The following is a 27,185-nucleotide window of genomic DNA, read 5'->3' as shown; positions in this document are numbered from 1 at the left end:
TCATCAGGAAGTCCTTGTTTTTATTTCGAGTAACTGTGCTTATCAACCAAATTCTTGTCTGGCCAGACATGCTGGCAACTGATACAACGGTTGGAAGCCTGGTCTTAAAGGACCTGCCAAAAAACCCACAACATCTGGACCTTACTCTTTGGGAATGGCAAACCAGAAAGCTATACTGGAGGTCACAGCAGGAGTTCCTCAAAAGTATCCACGGCAGGGATCCATGGACAGTCCAAAGTGGCATTGGCTGGTGACATCACAGATAAACCCACCCCGCCTGTCAACAAAAATATGGACTGGTCCACAATACCAATTTTGTTTCCTCTGTAGGACTTTGCTTGTGACCAACTTGACGATGCACCTTTAGAACATGCCTTTAATAGTGTGACTGAGGTGAATGGCGTAGCAAACGCCGTCCAGCCTGCAGAAGGTATACCATATTTTGTTGTTAAATCTAACTTCTGCATAGAGTTGCTATTGTACAGGGGTTAAAGGTAGAACAATTAATAGTTCCTCAGGTTCAAGTACCCGTAGTGTTAAAAGCAGCACATACACATGTCTTTGAGGGAAACCTGGGGGAAGATAAAACACGAGAACGAGTTCGTCTCAGGTTTTACACATGTCAGTGAAAAGGTATTGATGGTCCTGTCCCATGTGCCAGAGAACCTGTCCCAAACCCATGTACAGGGTGCCTCTCATCCCAATACCAATTCTACAAGTTCCCTTTGAACGGATTGCCATGGACCTCGTAGGGTCACTGGCACCAATATATACTAGTGGTGCTTGACTATGAGACCCGATATCTAGAGTCAGTTCCCCTATGGAACATAGCCTAGCACCATAACTAAAGAACTGGTATTGATGTTCACACGCTTGAGAATACCAGAGGAAATTATCACAGACCAGGGCAGCTCTTTCATGTCCAAGCTGATGAAGGACATGTGCCAGTTGTAAGGGGTGATGGCTATTCACTCATCTGTGTACTATCCACACACTAACGGCTTAGTGGAGACATGCTCAGAAAAGTCGTTGCGCAGGGAAAAAAAGACAATCTTATCCCCCATTTGTGGTTTTCCATACGTGAGATACCTCAACAGGATTTTAGTCCCTTTGATTTATTGTTTGGGAGACAGCTCAGGATTATATTGGATATGTTAAAGAAATGGTGAGAGCAGCAAGGCCCCAATGAGTCAAATCTGCTATAATTTGTGCCCCAAATGTATGAAAGGCTAGGAAAGATAGGGGCTCAATGTATAACAGAATGTAAAAGAGGCTCAGAAACGGCAGAAGAGAAGTTATGATAAAAGTGCTGTAGTTCTTTCAAGCCTGGGGACAAGGTCATAGTCCTGGTTTCTACTCAGTAAAGCAATTTTTTTGCCCACTGGCAAGGTTCATATGAAGTCCTAGAGGTGTCACTATTTAATTCAGAGTTGTTGTTATTGTTATGAGATCAGTATATTCGGATCATGGACATATATATTTTTTATTGTTACTTATTATTTTACATATTTTATGGGGCATATTCAATTACGATTCCTGGCTGCGCAAATAAAGCATCATTACGGTAGCGCAATATTGCGGATCTCAGTGTGCACCCCTATGGGGTGCGCACAAAAATCCACGATTTTGCGGTACCAGGACCTGTGCGGCCGCGCAATTGAATATGCCCCTATATTTTTTATACTTTGTTATGGCATTTTATGTATTTTATGCTGTACTGAATTCATATATCTTATTATGTATCTATATTATGACCTCAGGAAGTACCTGGTAAAATAAGGGCACATTTTTTTCCCCCTTAATTTTAATGAGCACACTTAATTACCCACATTAAATATGGCTATTCATACTAAAAATGGCCCTTCAAAAATGGCACCTAAAGATATTGTTTTAAACACGGGCATACACACTATTTGCACCTTCCCGGTTGCTCTACTAATAGTAGTCCGGGCCCCTCCTGTTTCAGATATCACTTATACGTTATCTACATAGCTATGATATCGACGCATGCCCGACAATCAAATGATATCAGGGCGCATGCGCAAAATGGCGTCACAGCGGATCGAGGGCGCATATCAAAAATGGCGCCATACACGATATTTATCACGGACACTGTCACTGCACGGTTTATTTCCTCCTGATGAAGTTTCTGCAGAGAAACCAAATACGTACAGGCCGCAATCACATCTATTTGAATTAGGTCACATTGCCTATCTCTTGGGCATTATAGAGAATCTACTCCCTTATTGAGCTTCTGTGCGGAGATCTTTGGGGAACGTCTTTATGTGCCTACTGGGGATGTAATAACTGACCAGTGAACCTGCATTCATATTCAACAGATAAGCTTATTATTTAGATGTCTTCTGTGAGTTTGCATTTTATACTATATACTGATTAAATTGATTTTCCGCAAAATACTACACTATATGGTCTTCTCATCCTTATATTTCCTATTTGGTGAGCGGTTGATATTAATACAAGTGGTGGTATAGTCATAATTCATGACTATAAGAACGTGTATACAGATACCTGACTAACATCTTCTGCGAGCGGAGAAAACACTGTGAGAAAAGGGGAGCTGTAATTCAGTGACCACAGAGCAGTCACACAGATAAGCTGGTTTATTTCTTATCTCTGGTACGCTCATATGTTTGGAGTTTTGGATAACACACCTGTCGTGTCAGCACTATATATGGTTTCTCTATGTCTACATTGGTGGTCACAAAATGAACTTCACTTCTACAACAGATATATGAACTGCATGTCTGGTAACCTTTTGGTGGCACCAATAAGAACTAGTTCGGGTTGTCTTACATCTGATATCCTATTTTTCACTATTATTTATATTTCACTACTGTTATATGAACCTTTTCACCTGAAGGCGCTGTCCTTTACCTCCTAACTATTTAAACATATATATATATATATATATATATATATATATATATATATATATATATATACAATGTAGCAGACAAGATGTAAACACTGGCGCTCAACACAGTATTGTATAAATAGCTAAATCAATTCAATCCCACATATACACCTCTTCCATGTAAGGAGGCAGCCTTCCTTCAAAACACTGGCTGGTAAGGCCGAAAATAAAATGGCATAGGTACAACAGAATGAAGGCGCAATGGTGATGTTAACAGATATTACTGAACAAGGTGGGTAAATAATAAATAAGCATATGGATTCAATTCAAATCTCTGGGTTGGTATTCAACAAGATATACAATTCATCCAGTCTTAATCCAAATGTAAGACAGAGTAACCAGTCATATCAAAACATGAATGTACAGGATTCCACTCTAAAAACAGGGTGGAATAGAAAAGTTCATGTGCAACTCGTACACACTTGCTAGGCTGCTGTATCACAATGGCCATTACTAAGGTTGTTCAGTATGGCCATAGACTTAGAGGTTTATTGGATGTACAAGACGCCCTCTAAAAATTGTGTTTATTGTGTTTTTGTTAACATTTTATATTACTGTTTTTATATACTGTATTTTACAACTTATGCAAATTGTATTTATTAACTGTTATTTTACTATTAGACCGACACATCGGTTTTATATGGCTTTTATATCTCTTTTATATGTCCCTATGTAACACACAATATCCCATATTGCCTATTATTATAATGTGCCATTCCCTTGTCTAAGATGCCCATTGTTGGCCTCATACATGGAAAATCCATGTCAGGCGTCCTCATCCAAGAGGGCCGCCGCACTTGGATTCCCCCAGTCTGCTTTATACACTACAATCTGCCCAGGACATGAATTACTAATGTCCTGGGACAATGACCCCTATGCTTTGATAGCGTAAAAATTATCCATGAGTATCCCAACACTCGCGTGATCGCAAGTGCCCTGCACATGCGCAGTAGCATCCCTTATCTAAGATGGCCACTATTGCCTCATACATGGCAAATCCATGACAGGCGCCCTCACCGAAGATGGCCACCGCACTCGGATTCCCCCAGGCTGTCTTTTACACTACAATCGGCCCAGGACAAGAATTACTAATGTCCTGGGACAGGGACCCCCATTCTCTGCCAACATCAAATTATCTATGAGTCCCCTAGCACTCGCGCGATCGCGAGTGCTCTGCACATGCGCAATAGCATCTGCGCACTGCACATGCGCGGTACAGGTCGCGCACTGCGCATGCGCAAAATGGCCACCGCCTAAACTATATAAACAAGCCCTAAACATAGGCAATAGATGTCTTTTCCTCCTGATGAAGTCTACCCAGACGAAACGCGTTGAGGCATTACTATCTCTGTATATGCTAGTTAGGTCATACTTCCACCCTGACCATTTTTGATGTTATATACCTGATACTTCTGTGCGAAGATCGCCGGTAATACCCAGAAACCTTCCAGGGATCCATACTGGTAAAAGTTGACTAACTGCTGAGTACAGATAAGCTTTTATTTATCTTGCTGAATGTGAGTTTGCATTTTTATGTTTGCTGAATAAATCCATTGTACATAAATTACTACACTATATGGCTCCTTTATTTTTAACATTCTGGCTGAATGGAGTTTGAGAGCGGTACTTCCATTGAGACGTCGGTCCGTGGTTAAGAAATATTGTCTATTGCGGTCGCTGTATTGTCCGTTCCTGACTTATTAGGCGGAGCTGAGATTCCCCCTTGGAGACCCTGATACAGATAAGCCAGTTTTACACTATTTTCTGGTACGCTCCCAATTATTGGTTTTTTTTATATTTATCTGGTATACATAAATTACTACACTATATAGCTCCTTTATCTCTATTTATCTGGTTGATTGGAGTCTGAGAGCAGTGTATACACTTGGAACATCTGCCGTATCTAAGAAATATCGTTTGTGGTTCCTGTTTGACCGTTCCTGATCCACTAGGCGGAGCTGGGATTCCCCCCTGGAGACCCCGATACAGATAAGCTGGTTTTATATTACTCTCTGGTACGCCTTCATCTATTGATTTGTATTATCTGATGAACTGAATTTTTATATACCTTTTGCACATTTCTGTCCTCTGATGACAATGAATTGTAGCTGTGATACAGCAGCCTAGCAAGTGTGTACGAATTGCACATGAACTTTTCTATTCCACCCTGTTTTTAGAGTGGAATCCTGTAAACTCATGTTTTGATATGACTGGTTACTCTGTCTTACATTTGGATTAAGACTGGATGAATTGTATATCTTGTTGAATATCAACCCAGAGATTTGAACTGAATCCATATGCTTATTTATTATTTACCCACCTTGTTCAGTAATATCTGTTAACATCACCATTGCGCCTCCATTCTGTTGTACCTATGCCATATATATATACAAGTTAACCCGTGCATGATACTCATGAATTCTAGTCAAATCAAGATACTTAAGGTCTTAAAAAGGTTCTTGTCATGCATTTGGACCTAGCCCAGGCCTCCTCAGGGGAAGATCCTTACTTCCCGACGCAAGCGCCCTTTTTAATGTGTGTTCATGAGGTAAAATTACCTCACGAAAATGAGTTTGACCCCTCAACTCGTAAATTTAGCCTTTACTACCCCTCCCACGGTGGGAAGGGGGGATGATGGAAGTTAACTGACTTGACTATTCTAATTTTTTTGTCAAATAATGTCAGTATACCAAATTTCAGGTCAATTGGATGAGCCCTTTCTGAGAAAATAGTTTTTTCCACACACACACACACACACACACACACACTAACGCATGCCTCTACACATGTGTGCTCATGAGGTAAAATTACCTCACGAAAATGAGTTTGAGCCCTACCAAATTTCAGCCCTTTTTGAATTTTTTTCCCCACACACACTAAGAATTTAGTAGGTCAGTGTATAACTCTGCCCAGCAGGTAGCGCTGCAACTTGGGTTTTTGTTTTCCACACACAGACGCCACTAAGCATTTATATATTAGATATATATATATATATATATATATATATATAATTCGAGAGAGAGAGAGAATCTACATATGTTTACATTATTTACATCATGTTAATGAATTATTTAAGCAGGAAATGAATTGTCTTTTCATGTTCATAGTATAATGCTTAAACTATGCTCCTTTGCCCTTCGTTGATTCTAAGGATGTTGTAATTATCTTCACTTTAAGCCTGGGATGCTGTCTAAATATTAAACATTCTGGTGTTTCATTTCAGAGTAAAGTTTAGAAGTAAGAATTAATGTGCGTAGGCAGATATGATCTATAGAAAGGACATTGAGACAAGAGCACAAAGCAAACTGTCCCACAACAGCCCAATTTATAATAAAAATAATTACAATTGATTAATCATTCAGTTAGTAAAATGATTGATCAAAAATGTTGCATCCTCGTATTTTGCATCTTCAAAGGAAATGTATATTGTGATCATTTGCTGCCAGCTCTAAATTAACAACATAAATGGTCTCTTAATGGAAGGAGTTGCTCTACTTCCTGATAACTGAAGTTGGGCTGGTGATACTTTGCTGAGCCTTGGCTTGGTCCAGATGTTTCATTCTCAAGCTGAGACATGTTTGCACGCCAAAAACCCCAAATACGTGGAGTGAGCAAAATACCAAGGATATGATCTCTTACAAAATGGCAAGGTCAAATTCATCTCTTCTGCTTTATATAGCATCTGCTGAGGCATAGTGTTGTGTGGGAATGTCCGTATTGGCATAGGTATGGTCCACTATCATCACCATCAAAGGGATATGACAGGTATGTATAAATGAAATGAAAGTAGCTCCTCTGAGCCAATCAGTGAGAAAAATGTTTAAAAGTCTCATTCACTTACAAACATGCGTTCTGCAAGCTTTTCACTGGCAGAGCTCTGGGCCCTGACACAAGTCATGGACCACATACTTGGACCAGCATCCGAATATGTTCAGAATGCGAACAAAAATAAAGCCTATAGGGTACATTAAACTATTTGGGCCACACAGCATTCAGCATGTGGAGTGTTCCGCAGTTACAACACAGATGGAGTGACCTCCGCAGGAGACAACTGCAGCTACTTGCAGACATTTGGAGGGAGATTGCAAGGCGTCAGTTTGCTATTACAAATAAAATAAATTTAGATTTTTATCTGGACCATGTAGTTATCCCACTGTTGAAGATAAAGTAGTATATATAGTAATGTTACTTGTAATACTCTACACACAACAAGGTACAGCACATGCTATGTAATAGTGATATGTCAGTATTTTGGTTGCATGTGTGATTACATACAATTGAAGATATTTAAATAACACCTCCTATGTCAAATCTATATTCAAGTGGTGTAGCGGTGTTTCTAAAAGATTGTGCAATGATGGAGTAATACTCCATGTGTGGTATTTGTTTGTAACCATTTAATGAAAGGTCAATGGGTGTAACAAAATCACATTTTTAAATACACTAATAATCATAAAAACTTTTAAACAAGTTAAAGGAATATCTATTTATCTATCTATCTATCTATCTATCTATCTATCTATCTAAATATCTATCTATCTATCTAAATATCTAGGAGAAAGAGTTCATATTTATTAAAATAAGAGTGTGTAACTTACTTTTTAAAATACAATACTGCCATTGTCGCCACCAACAGGAGGCCAGGGGGAAGGGGACAGAGGAGGAACCCCTGATAGAGCCACAGCAAGAACTGCTGAAAGAGACCCAGAATGCCCAGCTGATAGGTCATGAGGAGACAGGGAGTATCTTGAGTAAGTATGTAGTAAGTAAGCAGTAAGTATCTTGATTTAATAATATAGTAGTATATTTTAATGTGTTGTTTCTGGAGAATATATAGGCCTCACAAATATTTATTTGATAATTCTGTAGTTGCCTAGGCCTAGGCAAATACTGCTATTATACAGGTGCATGAATAAATGGGTCCAATAACTGATTGCACTTAAGTAAAATTGCCCCACCACAATACATCTGCATGTGCTTTCAAAATGGGTAGTACCATGTTAACAATAAAATGAATCTTTAGGATAATTTATGGTAATATTGCTCCTCTGAACTCTGTAGAGCTAGAAAAATGTGTGACAAAATCACACCCAGAGAGCAAATATATGTTTATAATATGTAGCAATGTTGTGATATTTAAATGTAGTATTTTTATGTTTGTTTGTTTCTTGGGCAAGTGTAGAACCTTTAAGAGTTATATGTACATTAAAAATAAAAAAATAGAAAAAAAAACCCAAGCATATTTTCAAAATTTATTGAAGTAATTAAAAAACATTATTTGTAATTTCTTCTTTTTTGCAATTTGTTAAGTGTTTGATTTTAGATGCTTTTTTTGCATAAAAGTTGTGTGTTTAATTTTGAAAAAGCAAAAGTGTACTAATGAGACATATTTCATACTAAATGATGTGATAAATAGGCATTTTTTTGCATGGAAAAGTGCAGGGTAATTATGCAAGTCATTGAAAGGGTTAATATTATTTAATTGCCAGGAAACATCAGCGTTTTAGGATAATTAAAGGTAATTAAGAAAATGCGTGCATGTGTGTTCCGATGTGAATTAGGAGTAAATTTACAGGTAGGGAAAAGTGTGCTATTTCTCTAAATGCAATATAAAAAAAAAAAAACGCAATTAAGCTTACGTGAGATTGATATCTCGTAAGTGATTTACTACCTTATTCACATCAAAATATATTACTCAGATATGTCTGAATTTGAATATTGGCATATGTACGCACCAGTTATGTGCTTGTTTTAAAAATGCAACTTATGAGCAAGTAGCGTCCGGATTTGAATCAATCCGATAAAGTCATATACAACCTCAAACTAAGTCACTGTGACATTTGATGCATAGAAGCATGACAAGGATTTGCAACAACATGTGAAGAAGATATGCTTCTTGTAATTGAGAATATTAATATTGCATAGGAATTTGAGAAACGCTCTAAAACTGTTAGGTATTTTGCACACATATTCTTCATTTATAGTCAGATGAAAGATCAAGGAAGTTACATTATTATCCATTGTACTAGAAAAGGTTAACAATAAAACTGGCAGCATATTGGCAAAGATCACTGTGAAAATTACTTGGAGAATTAAATGTTATTAAAAAATATCAATTTATGAATGTGTTATTGGGTTGTTTGAATATTACTGCTCTACACTGTAGATGGCCTTATTATACTGTTCTATGGAATGTATTAGTAGTCCTCTGCCCATATATTTAATTATATACGTGCCCAGTCTGTTAACACTGTTTTTGTGTGATAAATATTTGTTTTTTGGGAAGTGATTTGGATCACAAATAATGAAGAGCATGTTAACTACACTTCAGATGTTTATACTAAGTTCTAAGTTCACAAGAACATTTGAAACATGCTGATCCTGACAATTAAACAACTTTAGTGCTGAATTGTCCTCTCTGGTGCTCTGCATTTTTTAGAATCCCTTGCAGCCTCATTGAGGTGACAGAGTGTTGTGATTCTGTTTGAATAAAGTAAGTTAAATAAACACAAATAGTCACAATGTCATCTAAAAAGTTAAAACTTAGTGATTGTTCTAAGTGAGCAAAGCATTCAAACCAAATTTATAACTTTGATATTTGAACAACGCATAGCAAGGATGATATCTTCTTTCAGCACCGATACTGTATTAATTCAGTAGGATTAAACTGCCTTTTGTTGGATGTCCCTTAGCAGTGTTCTTTCAACACTAATTTAATAAAAAAAAGGAGGCTTCAGTGAAGAAAGAACCCTAAGGGCCATCTGGAAGACGAGTGTGCATTGTTTCAAATTCTGTATTCATCAAATATCTGGAGAGTAAGGACTGGTGCTGAGTGCAAAGCAGCCATAAAACAGACTTTCCAATTTTTTTGAAGGTCTTGGATTGCTTCTCTTCTTGGCTATTCTCACTCCTGTGACAAGTCATGCTTAGGAGTAATAACTGCTCTGTGAACTAAAGGCATTACACTTGACTGCGTGTAGAATAACAATGCTTGACATATTTTTATATATATTTGCTTTTACATGGTTTTCAATGATTAGCAAATGAATAATACACACACAGATGCAGGCAAACATACACACAATACATTCACTGTATTATTCAATTTTAAACAGCAGTCCACCATCTGAATGGCCCTACCATGAAATGCAACACATTGACTGTCACTCCCATCAATAGTGAAAAGTGATATTAATAAATTATTAAATACTTTTTTATGACATTTTTACTGGTGTTGGATTCATATATTGACATCCCTAACAAATCAGGCTTGAATGACATCACAATGTCAGCAGAGGTGATTCAGCTATAGGATACGTAGGGATGGTCTAGATCAGTGATGGGCAGACTACGGCCTGCAGGCCAGATCCGGCCCACTTAGAGGTTCTATCCAACCCGCCCAGAGCTGGATTAAGGCTTTGGGGGGCCCGGGGCACTTAAGACAGGGGGGCCCCTAAAATCTAAAATTAAGAGCATAGTGTCTTCATTGGGTATAAGGCTGTAAGCATTGACACATCCTGCATTACGACACCTATAGCCCGCAGTACGACATTTACAGCTCTCCCAGAGGGCTCGCCTAGCTTGTCTGCACAAGAAAAGTCATTACTTCCACAAACTAAAATACTTCACATTAAAACAATCATCAAAACCCCCACATTAAAATGGGCATTGACACCACACATTAAAAATGCTACTATACCACACACTAAAACTAGCAATGATACAGCACACTAAAATTAACAAAAAAAAATAAACATTGATAACATAACACCAATTTTGACACACACATATATATATTATACATATATATATATATATATATATATATATATATATATTACTACAATTTTATTCAATATTTATTCAAAATTGCTAATGGGTGTGTTGATGCACCTGCATTGTTGTGTACACCATTGAACGGACACCAAAAATTAGGATTGTCCCACTAGAATCACAACATTTCACAGACTCTGCTGTTCTCTCCTACCTGTTCTTCTCACTTTCACCACCTGTGCTGCAGGTTTCTTTAGTTGCAGCTTGCCTGGATCCTGGAATGTTGGAGGACCTATTTGGAAAAAAAATGGATACATTTAGAAAATTACAGCCTGCCCCGGTGTTAAATCTGTACCATCCACGAATAATAATTAGTCCTTCCTCCAGCCCCAACATTAAAATAATAGTATTCATATTTAATAAATAAACCTATTTCCCTCCCTACAAACAGGTCCAGCAATAAATGAATAGTATTTGCATTTCAGAAATATACGTATTTCCCGAACCTGTCACTGCCATTAAATAATTCATAGGCACATTTAATAGAGACCTCATTCTCCCCAAACTCACCCCCAAACCACCCCATCTTAAATTAATAGTCCCCACTATTGTGCCTCTCTCCCGCACTTTTTCCTCATACTGTGCCTGTCTCCCCATTTTTCTCATGCTGTGCCCCCCCCTTTTTCCTTACTGTGCCTCTCTCCCCTTTTTCCTTACTGTGCCTCTCTCCTCCCCTTATTCCTTACTGTGCCACTCTCCTCCCTTTATTCCTTACTGTGCCTCTCTCCTCCCCTTATTCCTTACTGTGCCTCTCTCCCCTTATTCCTTACTGTGCCTCTCTCCCCTTATTCCTTACTGTGCCTCTCTCCCCCTATTCCTTACTGTGCCTCTCTCCCCCTATTCCTTACTGTGCCTCTCTCCCCTTATTCCTTACTGTGCCTCTCTACCCTTATTCCTTACTGTGCCTCTCTCCCCTTATTCCTTACTGTGCCTCTCTCCCCTTATTCCTTACTCTGCCTCTCTCCTCCCCTTATTCCTTACTGTGCCCCTCTCCCCTTATTCCTTACTGTGCCTCTCTCCCCTTATTCCTTATTCTGCCTCTCTCCTCCCCTTATTCCTTACTGCGCCTCTCTCCTCCCCTTATTCCTTACTGTGCCTCTCTCCCCTTATTCATCACTGTGCCTCTCTCCTCCCCTTATTCCTTACTGTGCCTCTCTCCTCCCCTTATTCCTTACTGTGCCTCTCTCCTCCCCTTATTCCTTACTGTGCCTCTCTCCTCCCCTTATTCCTTACTGTGCCTCTCTCCCCTTATTCCTTACTCTGCCTCTCTCCCCTTATTCCTTACTCTGCCTTTCTCATCTCCTTTTTCCTCATAGTTTGCCTTTCTGCTTAATTCCCTTTTTTCACTTACCTTTCTATTAGCTTTTCTTTTCTCCTCCTCTCTTCTGTCTTCTTGCTTCCTCTCCGCGCTGCTCCTCACTGAATGACAGGCGTGACTTGATGACGTCACGCCTGTCATTCAGCATTAACAGAGCAGAAAGGGAGGAGGAGGGACGCCTGCGCGGCCGCGATTAGGTAAGTAAATCTCTAGGGTTTTTTTTTGCTCCCCCACCAACAAAGAGGAATAGCCCAGAACCGCCAGCAAACCCCCGCCCCCCCCCCCCCCCCCGCCGCGAAAGTAACAAAAAAAATTATGGGCAGAGCTGTCAGACAGCAGGAGCAGGCTAGGTCATACGGGGGGGGGGGGGAAGCCGCTGAGAGAGGGGGGCCCGGAGCGGTTGCTGTCAGTTATAAACTGACAGCAGGAAATTTCATGCAGCGGCGGGGGGCCCTTGGAGAGAGGGGGGCCCGGGGCACGTGCCCCCTGTGCCCCCCCCTTAATCCGGCTATGAACCCGCCAATATTTTAAAAAATTTCATTACAATATGCATAAAATTATTAGGGCCGACCCTGTGTGTCAGAACCTTCATTTTTATGCCTTCCCAGCTATTTCCTCCATTACACTTCATCCTCCTTCCTAAAAGGACACTTCACATGTCAATCACTCAAACACCTGCCCGCCCCTAATGGCTGAAAGTCATGTGATAAGAGATGGGCTGGGCCATATACTAAGGCGGATTTCGATTGGCTGTTGTGTTGTCAGTTAGTTGCTCACCAGAAAGACGGATCTAGAACAACCTGCTGAAATAAGTGCTGTGTCTGTACGATTGCTGCACTTTTAGAGGTAACACTGCTATATAACACCCTCCCGTCCCATTCAAAAAATTTGTATTATATATTTTGATATTTGAGTTTTTTAATAAATTATATTGGCCCGCCTAAAGTTTTTCTTTTTTATTTGGCCCGCTCCTGAAAAAGTTTGCCCATCACTGGTCTAGATTCACCATGAGGTAACACAGAAATACTGAGACAATAAGGAACTGGAACACAGGCAACAGTTTTTACCACCCACTATTAAAAGGGCCTAAAAATTCTTGTTGCGATATCCCTGTGTCACTACCTTGACCTGCTACATTGAAATAACAACAGTATATTGAACAAATAGAAAACAGCAGCTGCCTAATTATTCATCAAAAATACTGTTGGAAGCTGCAGGTGGATTACCTTTGTCTAATATTGATATTTTTTGTGGAAGTGTGCATGGAGAGGTTGGGAGTAGTATTACCAAATGCATCAGGTAGCAACAGTGACAGGAGCTCAGTTGTCTAAAATGATTACATGCGTACAGTGTTATATTTATTTTTCTTACGTCTTTTGCTGTGCATGAAATTCATTTTGTTTTATTTTATTTCAAATATCTTCTTCCAAATCTTAAGCATTTTCTTTTATATTTCAGAGATTGTTTTTAACAACTGTGAGAGTTCAAATTATTTATCAATTTTAAGTTTTAAATGATTTTATTATCCAGACTAGGAGCTTCAAAATTCCATATGACCAATGAACTGGGGGAGAAATCATCACTAGTATAGGAGTTTAATTAATTGGATGAAGGTGGTAATTAATAATTTCTGTACACTGCAGTAATGCGATTTATAGGCAACACAATTATTATTGTAGCAACATTTAAATATGTTTAATGTATTTTCTTTCTTAAAACATAGACTATAAAGTGGTGAAGAGGCTAATTAATGTTTTCAACATCGAGTTTGGTATAATTCTGTTTGCATGAGAATGTTTCCGGTATTATTTATGTATTTATTATCTAGTTATAAAAAATATCACTTTTCATACACAAAAGAGCAAATCCAGAGATGTCATAAAATAACCGGTTTATACAGGTCTAGAGGTTTGAACCTGAGGAAGGACACCTGGCCACTTCAAGGAACAATGAGCAGAGGAATCTACCAATGGCACGTCGAGTTCTTGAAAGGTCATGATCCATCGACCTATCAATGTGGTGATGTCACTGCTTTTTACAACCGTACAGTGTATAAATTGTTCACCTTTGGCTTTAGATACCAGAGCGTTCTGATAGAAGCTTGTGTTAGTGCTAACAGTGCAAGTGTATGCATGCTAAACTTTGTCTTGTAATACTTTGCGAATAAAACCTATGTGTTTTGCAACCACAGCGATCACATCAGAGAATATTGCAAACGATACATATAGATGCAGCACAAGCTGGACATCTATTGAAACCAGGAGACTATAACGGCACTAAGAACCTTGTATTTTTGATAATATGCAGATTTTCCAGCTTGGCTACTGGTTCCCTTTATTTCCATCAGGGGGAACTGAAAAATTGTTAGGCAGGAACTGTGTTCTAATGTATCTTTTTCTAAAAAAAAATCTGGACTTTTCTTTTTTTTCTGTTTCTTTATTAGAATTCTATTGTATTATTGTATTGTGGCTTGCTGGTGCTGGTCTGTTCATTTTACTTGAACAATTGAGTATATGAAACTCACTATATGAACTATGCACAGCTCTTTTTATTACTTAGATAATTGAGTGAATCTCTCTCTCTCTCTCTCTCTCTCTCTTTATTTATTTATATATATATATATATATATATATATATATATATATATATATATATATATATACATATATGTAAGAGAGAGAGAGAGAGAGAGATTCACTCTATTATCTAAGTAACAAAAAGTGCTGTGCATGGTTTATATAGTTCATATATATATTGTGGCAAAGAGGCCTATTTGCTACACCTCTTCTGCATTGGGAGAGGTAAGGTCCCGAGAAGTATTCAGGAGAAGGCTGCTGTCATGTTTAAACATTTGCTGCCATGATAAACTCATGATCTAATAAGGTAATTGTCACTCACCGGACTGTGAGTGCCTCTTCTCCCGTTGTTAGGAACTGTGGCCGCCCGCCATCCTGACGGTCTGCGCATGCGCAGCCTCTATGAACTCTTCAGACCTGTTGCTTTTAGTTAATTGGCTGATCAGGCAACACTCCCTATTTAAAGCACCTGTGGTCAATACCTCGTTGCCTGATCTTGGAGTCTCATTCCCTGTGAGTCTCTGAAGGTGTTCCTGTGTTTCCTCGTGTCTTCAGCTCCAGCTGATTCCTCACTACTGCATTGCCGGTTTCCAGACCGCTTCAACTCTCCTGTGTTTCATCATGTCTTCAGTTCCAGCTGATTCCTCGCTATTGCATTACCAGTTTCCAGACCGCTTCAACTCTCCTGTGTTTCATTTTGTCTTCAGTCCCAGCTGATTCCTCGCTACTGCATTGCCGGTTTCCAGACCGCTTCAACTCTCCTGTGTTTCATCATGTCTTCAGTTCCAGCTGATTCCTCGCTATTGCATTACCAGTTTCCAGACCGCTTCAACTCTCCTGTGTTTCATTTTGTCTTCAGTCCCAGCTGATTCCTCGCTACTGCATTACCGGTTTCCAGACCGCTTCAACTCTCCTGTGTTCATCGTGTCTTCAGTCCTAGCTAATTCCTGACTACTGCATTGCCGGTTGCCAGACCGCTTCAACTCTCCTGTGTTTCATCGTGTCTACTATTCCTGCTGACCTCCGCAAGAATCATCATTGCTCCTCTCGTGTGATGTTCTCTATCTGTGTGCTTCACAGACACGGATTACTGCTACCACTCTCCTGTGGTCTCTACTCGTGTCGGCGTTCAGCCACTCAGCTATCCCTGTGTTTCTCTCGTGACAGCCTGCTCAACTGAACCGCGGTATGCTTATCTTTTATTGACTTCACCAGCTTATTGCATATCCGCTTGGACTGTGTTCTGCTCATCTACGGAGTCCTCTATCTCACGAAGTTATAGATGCTATTGACTTTGTCTCATATGTCCTGGATCTCAGTAGTGACTTTGTATCTCCAAGCAGCGCTAGTCATTTGCTATTGTATTATATATACCATTGGAATCAAGTTCCTTGTGCTCTCCAAGTTACTTTTGATGCTCCATTCATCTACCCTAGTGCCTATCCTCACCTATATATGCAGTGGTACAACTTGCTGAACGCAGACCACTGACTCCCTGTTTCCTATTGGCACCAGTTACAAGTTTCCTCACTATAAGCAGTGGTACAACTTGCTATACGCAGACCACTGACTTCCCCGTTACCTACTTGCACCTGGAACCTGTCCCATCACTAAAAGCAGTGGTACAACTTGCTGTACGCAGACCACTGACTTCACTACCTCCTATCTATCCCTGGACATTCCTCTCACTATAGCAGTGGTACAACTTGCTGTACGCAGACCACTGACTTTCCTCACATCTTCACGTTCATCAAGATCCTCGTGTTCATATTGTTTAACTCATAGCCTGTTGCTGCTAGTCATAGACTTTCCTCTAGCATCCTCTCACCATCTGCTGATTCTCCTATTCCACTAGTCACCCTGCTACCAGAAGACCACTGTGTGCATACACTACTCTGGTAAGACTACATCTGGTGATATCCTGGGCAAAGACTCCTAGTGCCCGTGACAGTAAGATCAGGCCATGACAGACCCAGGATCGGAACCCTCAGCTAAAGAGATGCTGCAGTATCTGGTTACCCGTATTGAACAACAGTATATTCGCCAACAACAGTTGCTGCAATGTTATCAGACTTTAGCCTCCCAAGGAACTTCTGTGCAAAATACTGCAGCCACTGTTGATACTCCTGTGTCATCACCTGTTTCCCCAGTGCCATCCCAGGTGTCTACTGCTTCCACGATACACCTGCCTACTCCTTCAAAATATGATGGAGACCCCAAAACATGTAGGGATTTTTTGAATCAATGCTCTGTCCATTTTGAGCTTCAACCTCACAATTTCCCTACTCATCGTTCCAGAGTGGCCTATCTCATCTCCTTGTTTTCCGGACAGGCTCTTGCATGGGCTTCCCCTCTATGGGAAAGAAATGATCCATTGCTACAAGATAGTGCCAAATTTATTTCCACATTTCGAAGTGTATTTGATGAACCTGGTCGTGTTATATCTGCTGCATCCAGCATCCTCCGTCTACGCCAAGGATCTCGCACTGTAGCTCAGTACGTCATCCAATTTCGGATACTAGCCTCTGAACTTCAGTGGAACACTGAAGCTTTGATTGCCGCCTTCTGGCAGGGGCTTTCTGATAAAATTAAAGATGCACTGACCTCACAAGAATTACCTTCTTCCTTGGAGGATTTGATTTCTCTTTGCCATCGTGTGGACATGAGATTTCGTGAGAGAGATTCAGAAAAAACAACTTTCCATAAGGCACCTCTTCGTTTAGGACCTCAAGTTCGTCAAGCTCCATCTCCAGTAATACCTATGGAGATAGGTCGCTCCAAATTAACTTCAGAGGAAAGAGACCGAAGAGTAAAAAATAGACTCTGTATCTACTGTGCTGATTCTACTCACATGCTCAACTCATGTCCTAAAAAGTTGGGAAATGCCAGACCCTAACTAGTTCTGGAGAGGTGAAGTTAGGGTCTTTGGAGTCCTCTTCAAGTTCCACGAAATTAAAAGTTTGTGCTTTTGATGTTACCATTTCTTTAGCTACCAAATCCTTTGTGTCCCAAGCACTTATTGATTCTGGAGCTGCAGGAAACTTTATTTCTAAATCCCTCGTGAATCAATGGTCCCTACCAATGGTTTCTTTAAAGGTACCTATTATCGTTACTGCAATCGATGGATCACGTATTTTTAATGGTCTCATTACTCAGAGTACGTCTCCAGTAACTCTTCAAATTGGAGCCTTACACCAAGAAAAAATTTCATTTCTAATTCTTCCTGTTACTACCAGTCCTATTGTTCTAGGCCTTCCCTGGCTTCAAATGCATTCTCCTCAGATTGACTGGAACACTCCTCAAGTTACGTCTTGGGGCCCTGAATGCCATCATCATTGCCTTACTCAAGTTGTTCCACTCAAGATACAGCAATCCTCTATTTCACCGTGTCCACCGGGTCTTCCTCCTCAGTATGCTTCCTTTGCTGATGTATTTGATAAGCTTCAGTCTGAACGTCTTCCTCCTCACCGTTCTTGGGACTGTCCGATTGATCTTCAGCCTGGCAAGACTCCTCCTAGGGGTCGTGTGTATCCACTTTCTTTACCGGAGACTCAAGCTACATCTGAGTATATCAAAGAGAATCTCCAGCGAGGATTTATTCGACCTTCTTCCTCTCCCGCTGGAGCAGGATTCTTCTTCATGAAAAAGAAGGATGGGTCATTACGTCCTTGTATAGATTATCGTGGACTCAACGCCATTACCATCAAAAATCGGTATCCCATCCCATTAATTACTGAGCTTTTTGATCGCATCAAGGGAGCCCGGATCTTTACCAAGTTGGATCTCCGTGGTGTTTATAATTTAATTCGAATCAGGTCCGGTGACGAATGGATGACAGCTTTCAACACCAGAGATGGGCACTATGAGTATTTAGTTATGCCCTTCGGGTTGTGTAACGCCCCCGCTGTTTTCCAGGGTTTCGTTAATGAGATCTTCCGGGACTTGTTATATGTTTGTGTCGTCGTCTATCTGGACGACATATTAATCTTTTCCCAGGACCTGGCTTCTCATCATCAACACGTGGCAGAAGTCCTTTCCAGGCTCCGAAAAATTAGTTATTCTGCAAGTTAGAAAAATGTTCATTTGAGTTGCCCCAGATTCCATTTCTGGGATATATTGTCTCCGGAGTCGGTCTTCAGATGGATCCAGACAAGGTGAATGCTGTATTACATTGGCCTCAGCCAACTACTCTTCGTGCAATTCAGCGTTTTTTAGGCTTTGATAATTATTACAGACGCTTCATCCAAGATTTTTCCTCGATTGTATCTCCTATTGTGGCCCTAACCCGTAAAGGGGCTAATACGAAACAATGGTCCTCCGAGGCCCTTCAAGCTTTCCAGTTTCTCAAAGAGTCCTTCTCCTCCGCTCCTGTTCTTCGACAGCCTGATGTGACGCTTCCCTTCTTCCTAGAGGTAGACGCCTCTAATGTTGGCTTAGGAGCCATTCTATCCCAAAGATCGTAACAACAAAAATTCCATCCTTGTGCCTTTTATTCTCGGGGTCTTCTACCTGCAGAGAGAAATTATACCATTGGGGACAAGGAGTTGCTGGCTATAAAAACAGCATTAGAGGAGTGGAGATATTTGCTGGAGGGAGCTCGCCATCCTGTGACAATTTTTACAGATCATAAAAATTTGTCATATTTACAGTCTGCTCAATGTTTGAATCCTCGTCAAGCAAGATGGTCTCTTTTCTTTTCTCGTTTTAAACTTATTATAACCTTCAAACCAGCTGCTAAAAATAAAAAAGCAGACGCCCTATCTCGGGCATTTGTGACGTCCACAGACGTTGAAGATGGTCCTAACCACTCAATATTAGATCCCAAATGTGTTTCTCTGGCCGCTTCATCCACTAAGGTGCTACCGTTTGGGAGAACTCTCGTGCCTCCATCCCTTAGGAAAAGAATCCTGTCGTGGTTTCATTCTTCACGTTTTTCTGGACATGCTGGTGAACGCAAGACTTTCGAAATTCTTTCTCGTAGTTACTGGTGGTCTTCCATGAGGAAAGATGTCAAAGATTTTGTGGCTGCCTGCGAGTTGTGTTCCCAGTTCAAGACCTCCCGCAGAACAACGGCGGGTCTACTTCAACCACTACCCGTTCCTTCCAAGCCTTGGACCCATATTAGTATGGACTTTGTTACTGATCTTCCTCCTAGTAAAAAGTGTAATACAATTTGGGTAGTGGTAGATAGATTTTCGAAGATGGCACATTTTGTTCCTTTGACCGGTTTACCTTCTTCATCTACCCTGGCTGATCATTTCATTAAAGAGATTTTCCGTATTCATGGATGTCCTTCAGAGATCGTTTCAGATAGAGGGGTGCAGTTCGTTTCCAGATTCTGGCGAGCCCTTTGTAAGACCTTGGGTATTCGATTATCACTTTCATCCTCCTACCATCCTCAATCAAACGGACAGACCGAGAGGGTCAATCAAGATCTTGAGACTTTCATAAGGATGTTCTCTTCAGCCAACCAAGATAACTGGGTCGATTTGCTTCCATGGGCTGAATTCGCCCATAACAACATGTATCATGAGTCATCTTCTAAAACTCTGTTTTTTGTGGTTTATGGTCACCATCCGTCTTTTCCGGAATTTCCTGCCCTCCCGCCCACCCAAGTTCCTGCTGTAGAGACTGTTTGTCAGACCTTTAAAAATATTTGGTCTCAGGTCAAAACCTGTTTAAAGAAGACATCTGCCAGATATAAGTCCTTTGCAGATAAAAAGAGATGGGCTATTCCACCACTTAAAATTGGAGATCGTGTATGGTTATCAACCAAAAATATTCGTTTGAAGGTCCCATCTATGAAGTTCGCTCCTCGTTTTAATGGTCCATATAGGATCATTCAAGTGATAAACCCAGTTTGTTTCAAACTTTTACTTCCTAAGAACCTTCGTATTTCCAATGCCTTCCATGTGTCATTGCTCAAACCTCTCATTATCAACCGTTTCTCTGCTCCTCCTTCAGCACCTCGGCCAGTTCAAGCTCTTCAAGAGGAGGACTTTGAAATCACACATATATTGGATGCAAAAATTTCGCGAGGTGTTCTTCATTTCCTCGTTCATTGGAAGGGCTTTGGCCCTGAAGAGCGTTCATGGATTAGGGCTGAGGATCTCAACGCCCCAGCTCTTCTAAAAAAGTTCTATTCCAAATTTCCAGGAAAACCCGGTTCCATGTGTTCTGTGCCCACCTTTAAAAGGAGGGGTACTGTCACTCACCGGACTGTGAGTGCCTCTTCTCCTGTTGTTAGGAACCGTGGCCGCCCGCCATCCTGACAGTCTGCGCATGCGCAGCCTCTATGAACTCTTCAGACCTGTTGCTTTTAGTTAATTGGCTGATCAGGCAACACTCTCTATTTAAAGCACCTGTGGTCAATACCTCGTTGCCTGATCTTGGAGTCTCATTCCCTGTGAGTCTCTGAAGGTGTTCCTGTGTTTCCTCGTGTCTTCAGCTCCAGCTGATTCCTCGCTACTGCATTGCCGGTTTCCAGACCGCTTCAACTCTCTTGTGTTTCATTGTGTCTTCAGTTCCAGCTGATTCCACGCTACTGCATTACCAGTTTCCAGACCGCTTCAACTCTCCTGTGTTCATCGTGTCTTCAGTCCTAGCTGATTCCTGACTACTGCATTGCCGGTTGCCAGACCGCTTCAACTTTCCTGTGTTTCATCGTGTCTACTATTCCTGCTGACCTCCGCAAGAATCATCATTGCTCCTCTCGTGTGATGTTCTCTGTCTGTGTGCTTCACAGAGACGGATTACCGCTACCACTCTCCTGTGGTCTCTACTCGTGTCGGCGTTCAGCTGCTCAGCTATCCCTGTGTTTCTCTCGTGACAGCCTGCTCAACTGAACCGCGGTATGCTTATCTTTTATTGACTTTACCAGCTTATTGCATATCCGCTTGGACTGTGTTCTGCTCATCTACGGAGTCCTCTATCTCACGAAGTTATAGATGCTATTGACTTTGTCTCATATGTCCTGGATCTCAGTAGTGACTTTGTATCTCCAAGCAGCGCTAGTTATTTGCTATTGTATTATATATACCATTGGAATCAAGTTCCTTGTGCTCTCCAAGTTACTTTTGATGCTTCATTCATCTACCCTAGTGCCTATCCTCACCTATATATGCAGTGGTACAACTTGCTGAACGCAGACCACTGACTCCCTGTTTCCTATTGGCACCAGTTACAAGTTTCCTCACTATAAGCAGTGGTACAACTTGCTATACGCAGACCACTGACTTCCCCGTTACCTACTTGCACCTGGAACCTGTCCCATCACTACAAGCAGTGGTACAAATTGCTGTACGCAGACCACTGACTTCACTACCTCCTATCTATCCCTGGACATTCCTCTCACTATAGCAGTGGTACAACTTGCTGTACGCAGACCACTGACTTTCCTCACGTCTTCACGTCCATCAAGATCCTCGTGTTCATATTGTTTAACTCATAACCTGTTGCTGCTAGTCATAGACTTTCCTCTAGCATCCTCTCACCATCTGCTGATTCTCCTGTTCCGCTAGTCACCCTGCTACCAGAAGACCACTGTGTGCATACACTACGCTGGTAAGACTACATCTGGTGATATCCTGGGCAAAGACTCCTAGTGCCCGTGACAGTAATTTGATTAAGGGTAGGAGCTTTGTGTATTAAAACCTGTCCGTTTAGTTGTCATATATGACCGATGCTAGAAGACCCGAATGGTGTCCAGTTAAGGGACTAAGGGCTAGATTTAATGTCAGGCGTGATGCATGGCGGCTTGAAGCCACCATGCATCGTGGCGGTTTTCCGGCGGGTTTGCATTGCAAACAGCTGGATTTACTAATGGGCGCATTTCAGCTTCAATTTGAAGCCGTCGGCGATGTCACGGCGGGATGTAATGCTCAAAGCCGCCGGCGGCTTTAAATAGAACATGGCGCTTTTGCTTTAAATGACGGCGCTTTTGTGTGAAGGCGGTTTTTTTGAAAATTACACCTGTCTCCTGGCCTGTTACTATTGGCTATTTTCAAAGTCAGGAGATTTGACATCACAAGCCCTATATAAACCACTGGCCTGACACTTTTTTCTCTGATAGGGTTTTGAGGAGTTTTGTGAGAGGAGTTTGGAGGATAGTGGTTTGCTGAGAGTTGGTGAGAGTTGGACTTTGGTGGATTGGTGGAGCGATATCTGATTGAAGTGTGAGTAGTCCTGTGGTTTTTTCCTGTTGTGTACATTTATTTTCTCATTTATTTTCTGTCTTGTATTTTTTGTATTTGACTTGTCCTTTGTCTGTGTTACTTGTGTGTGACTGTGTGGAGAGTGTGTCTGTAGGTAGTGTAGTTTGTTCTTTGTGTTTGTAAGTCCTTCAGTGTTTTGTGTTTTTCTGTCTTCTGTGTAAAAATATCCAGAGATAGGAGGGGAGAACAGGCTGAGGAGAGGGAGATGGAAGTTGAGGGGTCAGAGGAGGGAGAGGGAGAGGTTGAGGAGACAGGACAGGGCAGGAAGACCAAGACAGGGAGGAATGTGCGCTTCTCATATGATGAGAATTGTGTGTTGGTGCACAATATCATTCCCTACTACGAGGTCATCCTAGGCAACCTGGCAGCCCGGACTCCTCTAAGGCGGCGTCACCAATTGTGGGGGCGTGTCTGTGATGCCGTGAACGCGGTGGGCCCACTGAAGCGGAGAGTGGCGCACTGCCGCAAGCACTTCTCTGATATTAAGAGGAGGCTTAAAGAGAAGATGACCCAGGAAAGGAGGTCTACAAGGCGCACGGGTGGTGGCCCCCCACTTCGTATGGAGTACACCACGTACGAGGAGGAGCTGCGCCAGATAATGCCGGCTGAAATTGTAGAGGGCATAAATGTGCAGGACACAGATTCGCCCTCTTTTGGCCAAGTAGTTGGTGAGTGATTTGTTTTTTTTACCCTAACAGTTTTTTTAATGTTTTTCTCTTTTTTAAAATGCTTTTTTCTTTTTTTAAATGTTTTTCTCTTTTTATAAATGTTTTTCTCTTTTTTTAAATGCTTTTCTCTTTTTTTTAAATGTTTTTCTTTTTTAAACTGATTTTCTCTTTTTTTAAATGCTTTTCTCTTTTGTAAAAGGCTTTTCTCTTTATAAAAGTTTTTTTTTATTTGTTTTGCATTTTTTTTCGTTTTTAAAAGTGTATTTTTTACTCTATTAGTTTGTAAAGGATTTTTTTTTTCATAAAAATAATTTTTTTTATTCGCAAACACATTTTTGAAATAAACAGTATATTTGTAAATTGCTTTTTGCTGCAAATACATTGTATGCTTTTTGTAATACATCCAGATTCGCCAGGACCGCAGGTAACTCCCAGTCCGAGGTCTACACCTCCACCTTCAGCGAGAGATTCATTCTCTGAAGAGCAAGCAGATGCGTGGTCTCTGTTTGGGGAAGAAATAATAGAGTTAGATGTTTTTCTGTGCAAATGTTGGTGTCCATGTTATATTTAGTGATTTTTATATGTTTTCCAATGAGAACATAGGGCTAGATTTACTAAACTGAGGGTTTGGAAACCTTGAGATGTTGCCTATAGCAACCTATCAGATTCCAATTTTTTTTTTTTTTGGCCATTCTGCAAAATGTCAGCTAAAATCTGATTGTTTGCTATAGGCAACATCTCCACATTTTCAAACATGCAGTTTAGTCTATGTTCCCCATCATGTACTACACAGAGGGAGAAGTAAAATAGTATTCGCTTACCCCAAAGCACGGCCTTGCAGCATTTTGCTACAAGCACCCTCATTGTTTGTATTTTAAATTATTTACATTTAGATCCCTTCACTGTAACGCATAGGCAAAATGAGATTTTACTCCTAAAACATATGAGGAGCATCCTTCAGCAGGTCGCAAGAGGACAACTAATCTGGAAGGTAGACATTGTTAACCATTCTTTAGTTGTTAAAGGTTTTTGTTTTTGGTACAGTGTCCAGAATTCAATTGACAAACATGTTAGTTCCTATATACTTACCTTGGTTATTTCACCACAGGAACCTTATCATCTCTGCAAGGCCAGCGCCAGTCTGCGCATATGTCACCTCCTGACGACACACAGGAAGACACAGTCATCACTTTAGAGATGGTAGATGTCTCCGTGTCTATGCGCCAGGAACAAGCAACTGCCCCTGCGGAACAGTCATCCGAGCATCAAGCTGCAGCTCCTCGGATGGATACAGGGCGAGAAATGGCCCAATCCATTGCAAATTTCCAGGCACAACAGTCTCAGTTTATGGACAGCCAAACAAGACACATGTCACAAATTGCGGCCCATTTGAGGCGGATACACCGCTCAAATAGTCAAATCCCTGCTGGAATCAACCGTCTGGCAAATGCTTTGGAACAAACCAATGTGCAGCTGGCACAAATGTCTGGGGCTGTAGAGGCCTTACATTCCACAGTACGTGAGGGGAATGCCAATGTCACCTGGCTGGCAGGGCAACTACATTCTGAAATTGTAGCCCGTTTACCGGCACCTATGTCTTCAGCCACCACCAGTGCCGCTAGTACGCCTAGCACATCTCTACAGAATACTCCTCCAAGGAGAGGTGCTCGCACCAGGGGTGGGCGAGGGAGGGGAGAGAGTGGCACCAAGCATAGCAATATGCCTGCAAAAAGGCGTCGCTAGTACAATGTTTATTATTGCTTAATGTTTTCAAAAGTTACTGTAAGCATTATACGTTATTATTTATTGTGTTCTGCAATAAATGCAGTTAAATTTCTGTGGTGTCAGTCTTTCTTTTCTGCACATTAAACAAGAGTATACAGATGTTTTAAAAACTATGCACTAATTTCACTTAAACATTGACCTCTGACTGTCACATTCCAGGGATGTTCATATTTACCACATGAGGAGTACACACTATCCTCTTTTTAAAGGTTCCAATTTACAAAACATTTTACATAAAAAACAAACATTGCACTCACATAAAACACATTTTAGTGCAATAAATTGTTATCATACTATGTACTTACACGTAAAGTAGTTTGTAATGAGATGGTCTCTAATCTCCCTTCCGCTCTCTGTGCTCTGCACATCACCAGATGTGACATGGAACCTTTCTCCTTCACTGTCTACTGCAATAATCGGTGGGGTAAGTTGATGTAAAGCCAGGTTATGCAGCAGACAGCAAGCCAGGACAATCTCAGATACCTTTTCAGGTGCATACATAAGCACCCCACCAGATTTATCAAGGCATCTGGTTTTTTAAGAGTCCAAACGTACGTTCTATGACACCTCTAGTGGTTATGTGTGCCTCATTGTATTGGTGCTGTGCAGGAGTCTTAGGATGCAGCAGAGGAGTCATGAGCCAGGAGCGACACCCATATCCTGAATCTTCTGCAATAAAAGTAAAATGTTAGCTACCATTTAATTTGAGCATGTTGTACAGCAGTTAGCATATGTGAGGCCATTTGAGCAATGATAAGGGATATATAAAACATGCAAAGTACATACCCAAAAGCCATCCCTCCGGCATTTCACCTCTTTCAAATTTGGCATAAAGGGTAGACTGTCTCAGGATAAAGGCATCATGACATGACCCAGGATAGCCTGCAACAACACTCAATATACGCTGGTTAGCATCGCAGACAACCTGCACATTCAGGGAGTGGTAATGATGGCGATTAACAAAAATCTCTGCCCTGTGGTGAGGTGGTCTCAGGGCAATATGAGTGCAATCTATTGCACCCATTACATTAGGGATACCTGCGACCCTATAGTAAGCTCCCTTGAGCTCATGCCACTGTGACTCCTGGCTGGGGAAGCTGATATATGTAGGGCACACTCTTTTATGGGCACCTAAGACCTGTCCAAAATGCCTGGAAAATGTCGGCTGCGTTATGCCAATCACTCTGGAGGACACAGATTGAAAGGAACCTGTTGCCAAAAAGTGAACTGCACACAGTAGTTTGTGTAGTCCTTACACTGCATTAGAGCGGCTGGTTGTAGGCTCCAAATCATCCTTCACTTGCTCATACAGTGCCATGTGGTTAGTACAATTGAGCCGAAACATTTGAACTACCTCCACATCAGCCAAAGACTCCAGATTCAAACGCACTGGAAATGCACGTGGAGTGCGGGGTCTCTGCAGGCTCCGCGGAACAGATGCCAACTGCTGTTCATTGTCCTCCTCCTGGCGCCTTTCTGCCTCCATCAGATAAAAAGCTGCAAACATACACTGGCAAGAATGCACCACATTACCTGCAAAAGCCATTCTCCAACAACCCCAAACCTGCCAAATAATGAGGGGCCCTTTTTGTAAGCATCATGATTAACTGCTGCCCAATAGACGGTGATTGTCTGTGATTGCTTCAGGCAGAAAAAACATTTTTCACATGTGGATTGCATTAGCATTAAAATAAGGGTTAACTATGTAATGCAACATTGCCCATCCTAATTTCTTTGAGGCAACAGTATTCTAGTGGATTTTTGGAACGTAAAAAACAACTAGAAAAGGAAAGGTGAAATGAGATTTTACTATGCAATCATACTGGGTGAAAAAATAATGCAAAAAAAACATAACAG

At 41.1% G+C, this 27,185-nt stretch overlaps 1 long non-coding RNA gene across 1 annotated transcript in view; it reads left to right on the top strand.

Moving 5' to 3' along the window:
• The first annotated feature begins 7,576 nt into the window (after positions 1-7,576).
• LOC142105966 (uncharacterized) overlaps positions 7,577-27,185 on the top strand; it is a 76,792-nt gene continuing 57,183 nt past the window's right edge. The window contains exon 1 of the long non-coding RNA XR_012679728.1: positions 7,577-7,686. This is a non-coding gene — a long non-coding RNA (uncharacterized LOC142105966). The remainder of the gene's footprint in view (positions 7,687-27,185) is intronic.

Source organism: Mixophyes fleayi, chromosome 1, assembly GCF_038048845.1.
Source record: "Mixophyes fleayi isolate aMixFle1 chromosome 1, aMixFle1.hap1, whole genome shotgun sequence".
NCBI classification, from domain to species: Eukaryota; Metazoa; Chordata; class Amphibia; order Anura; family Limnodynastidae; genus Mixophyes; species Mixophyes fleayi.
Note: the sequence above shows the minus strand (reverse complement) of the source record. Positions and strands in the feature narration are given on the sequence as shown.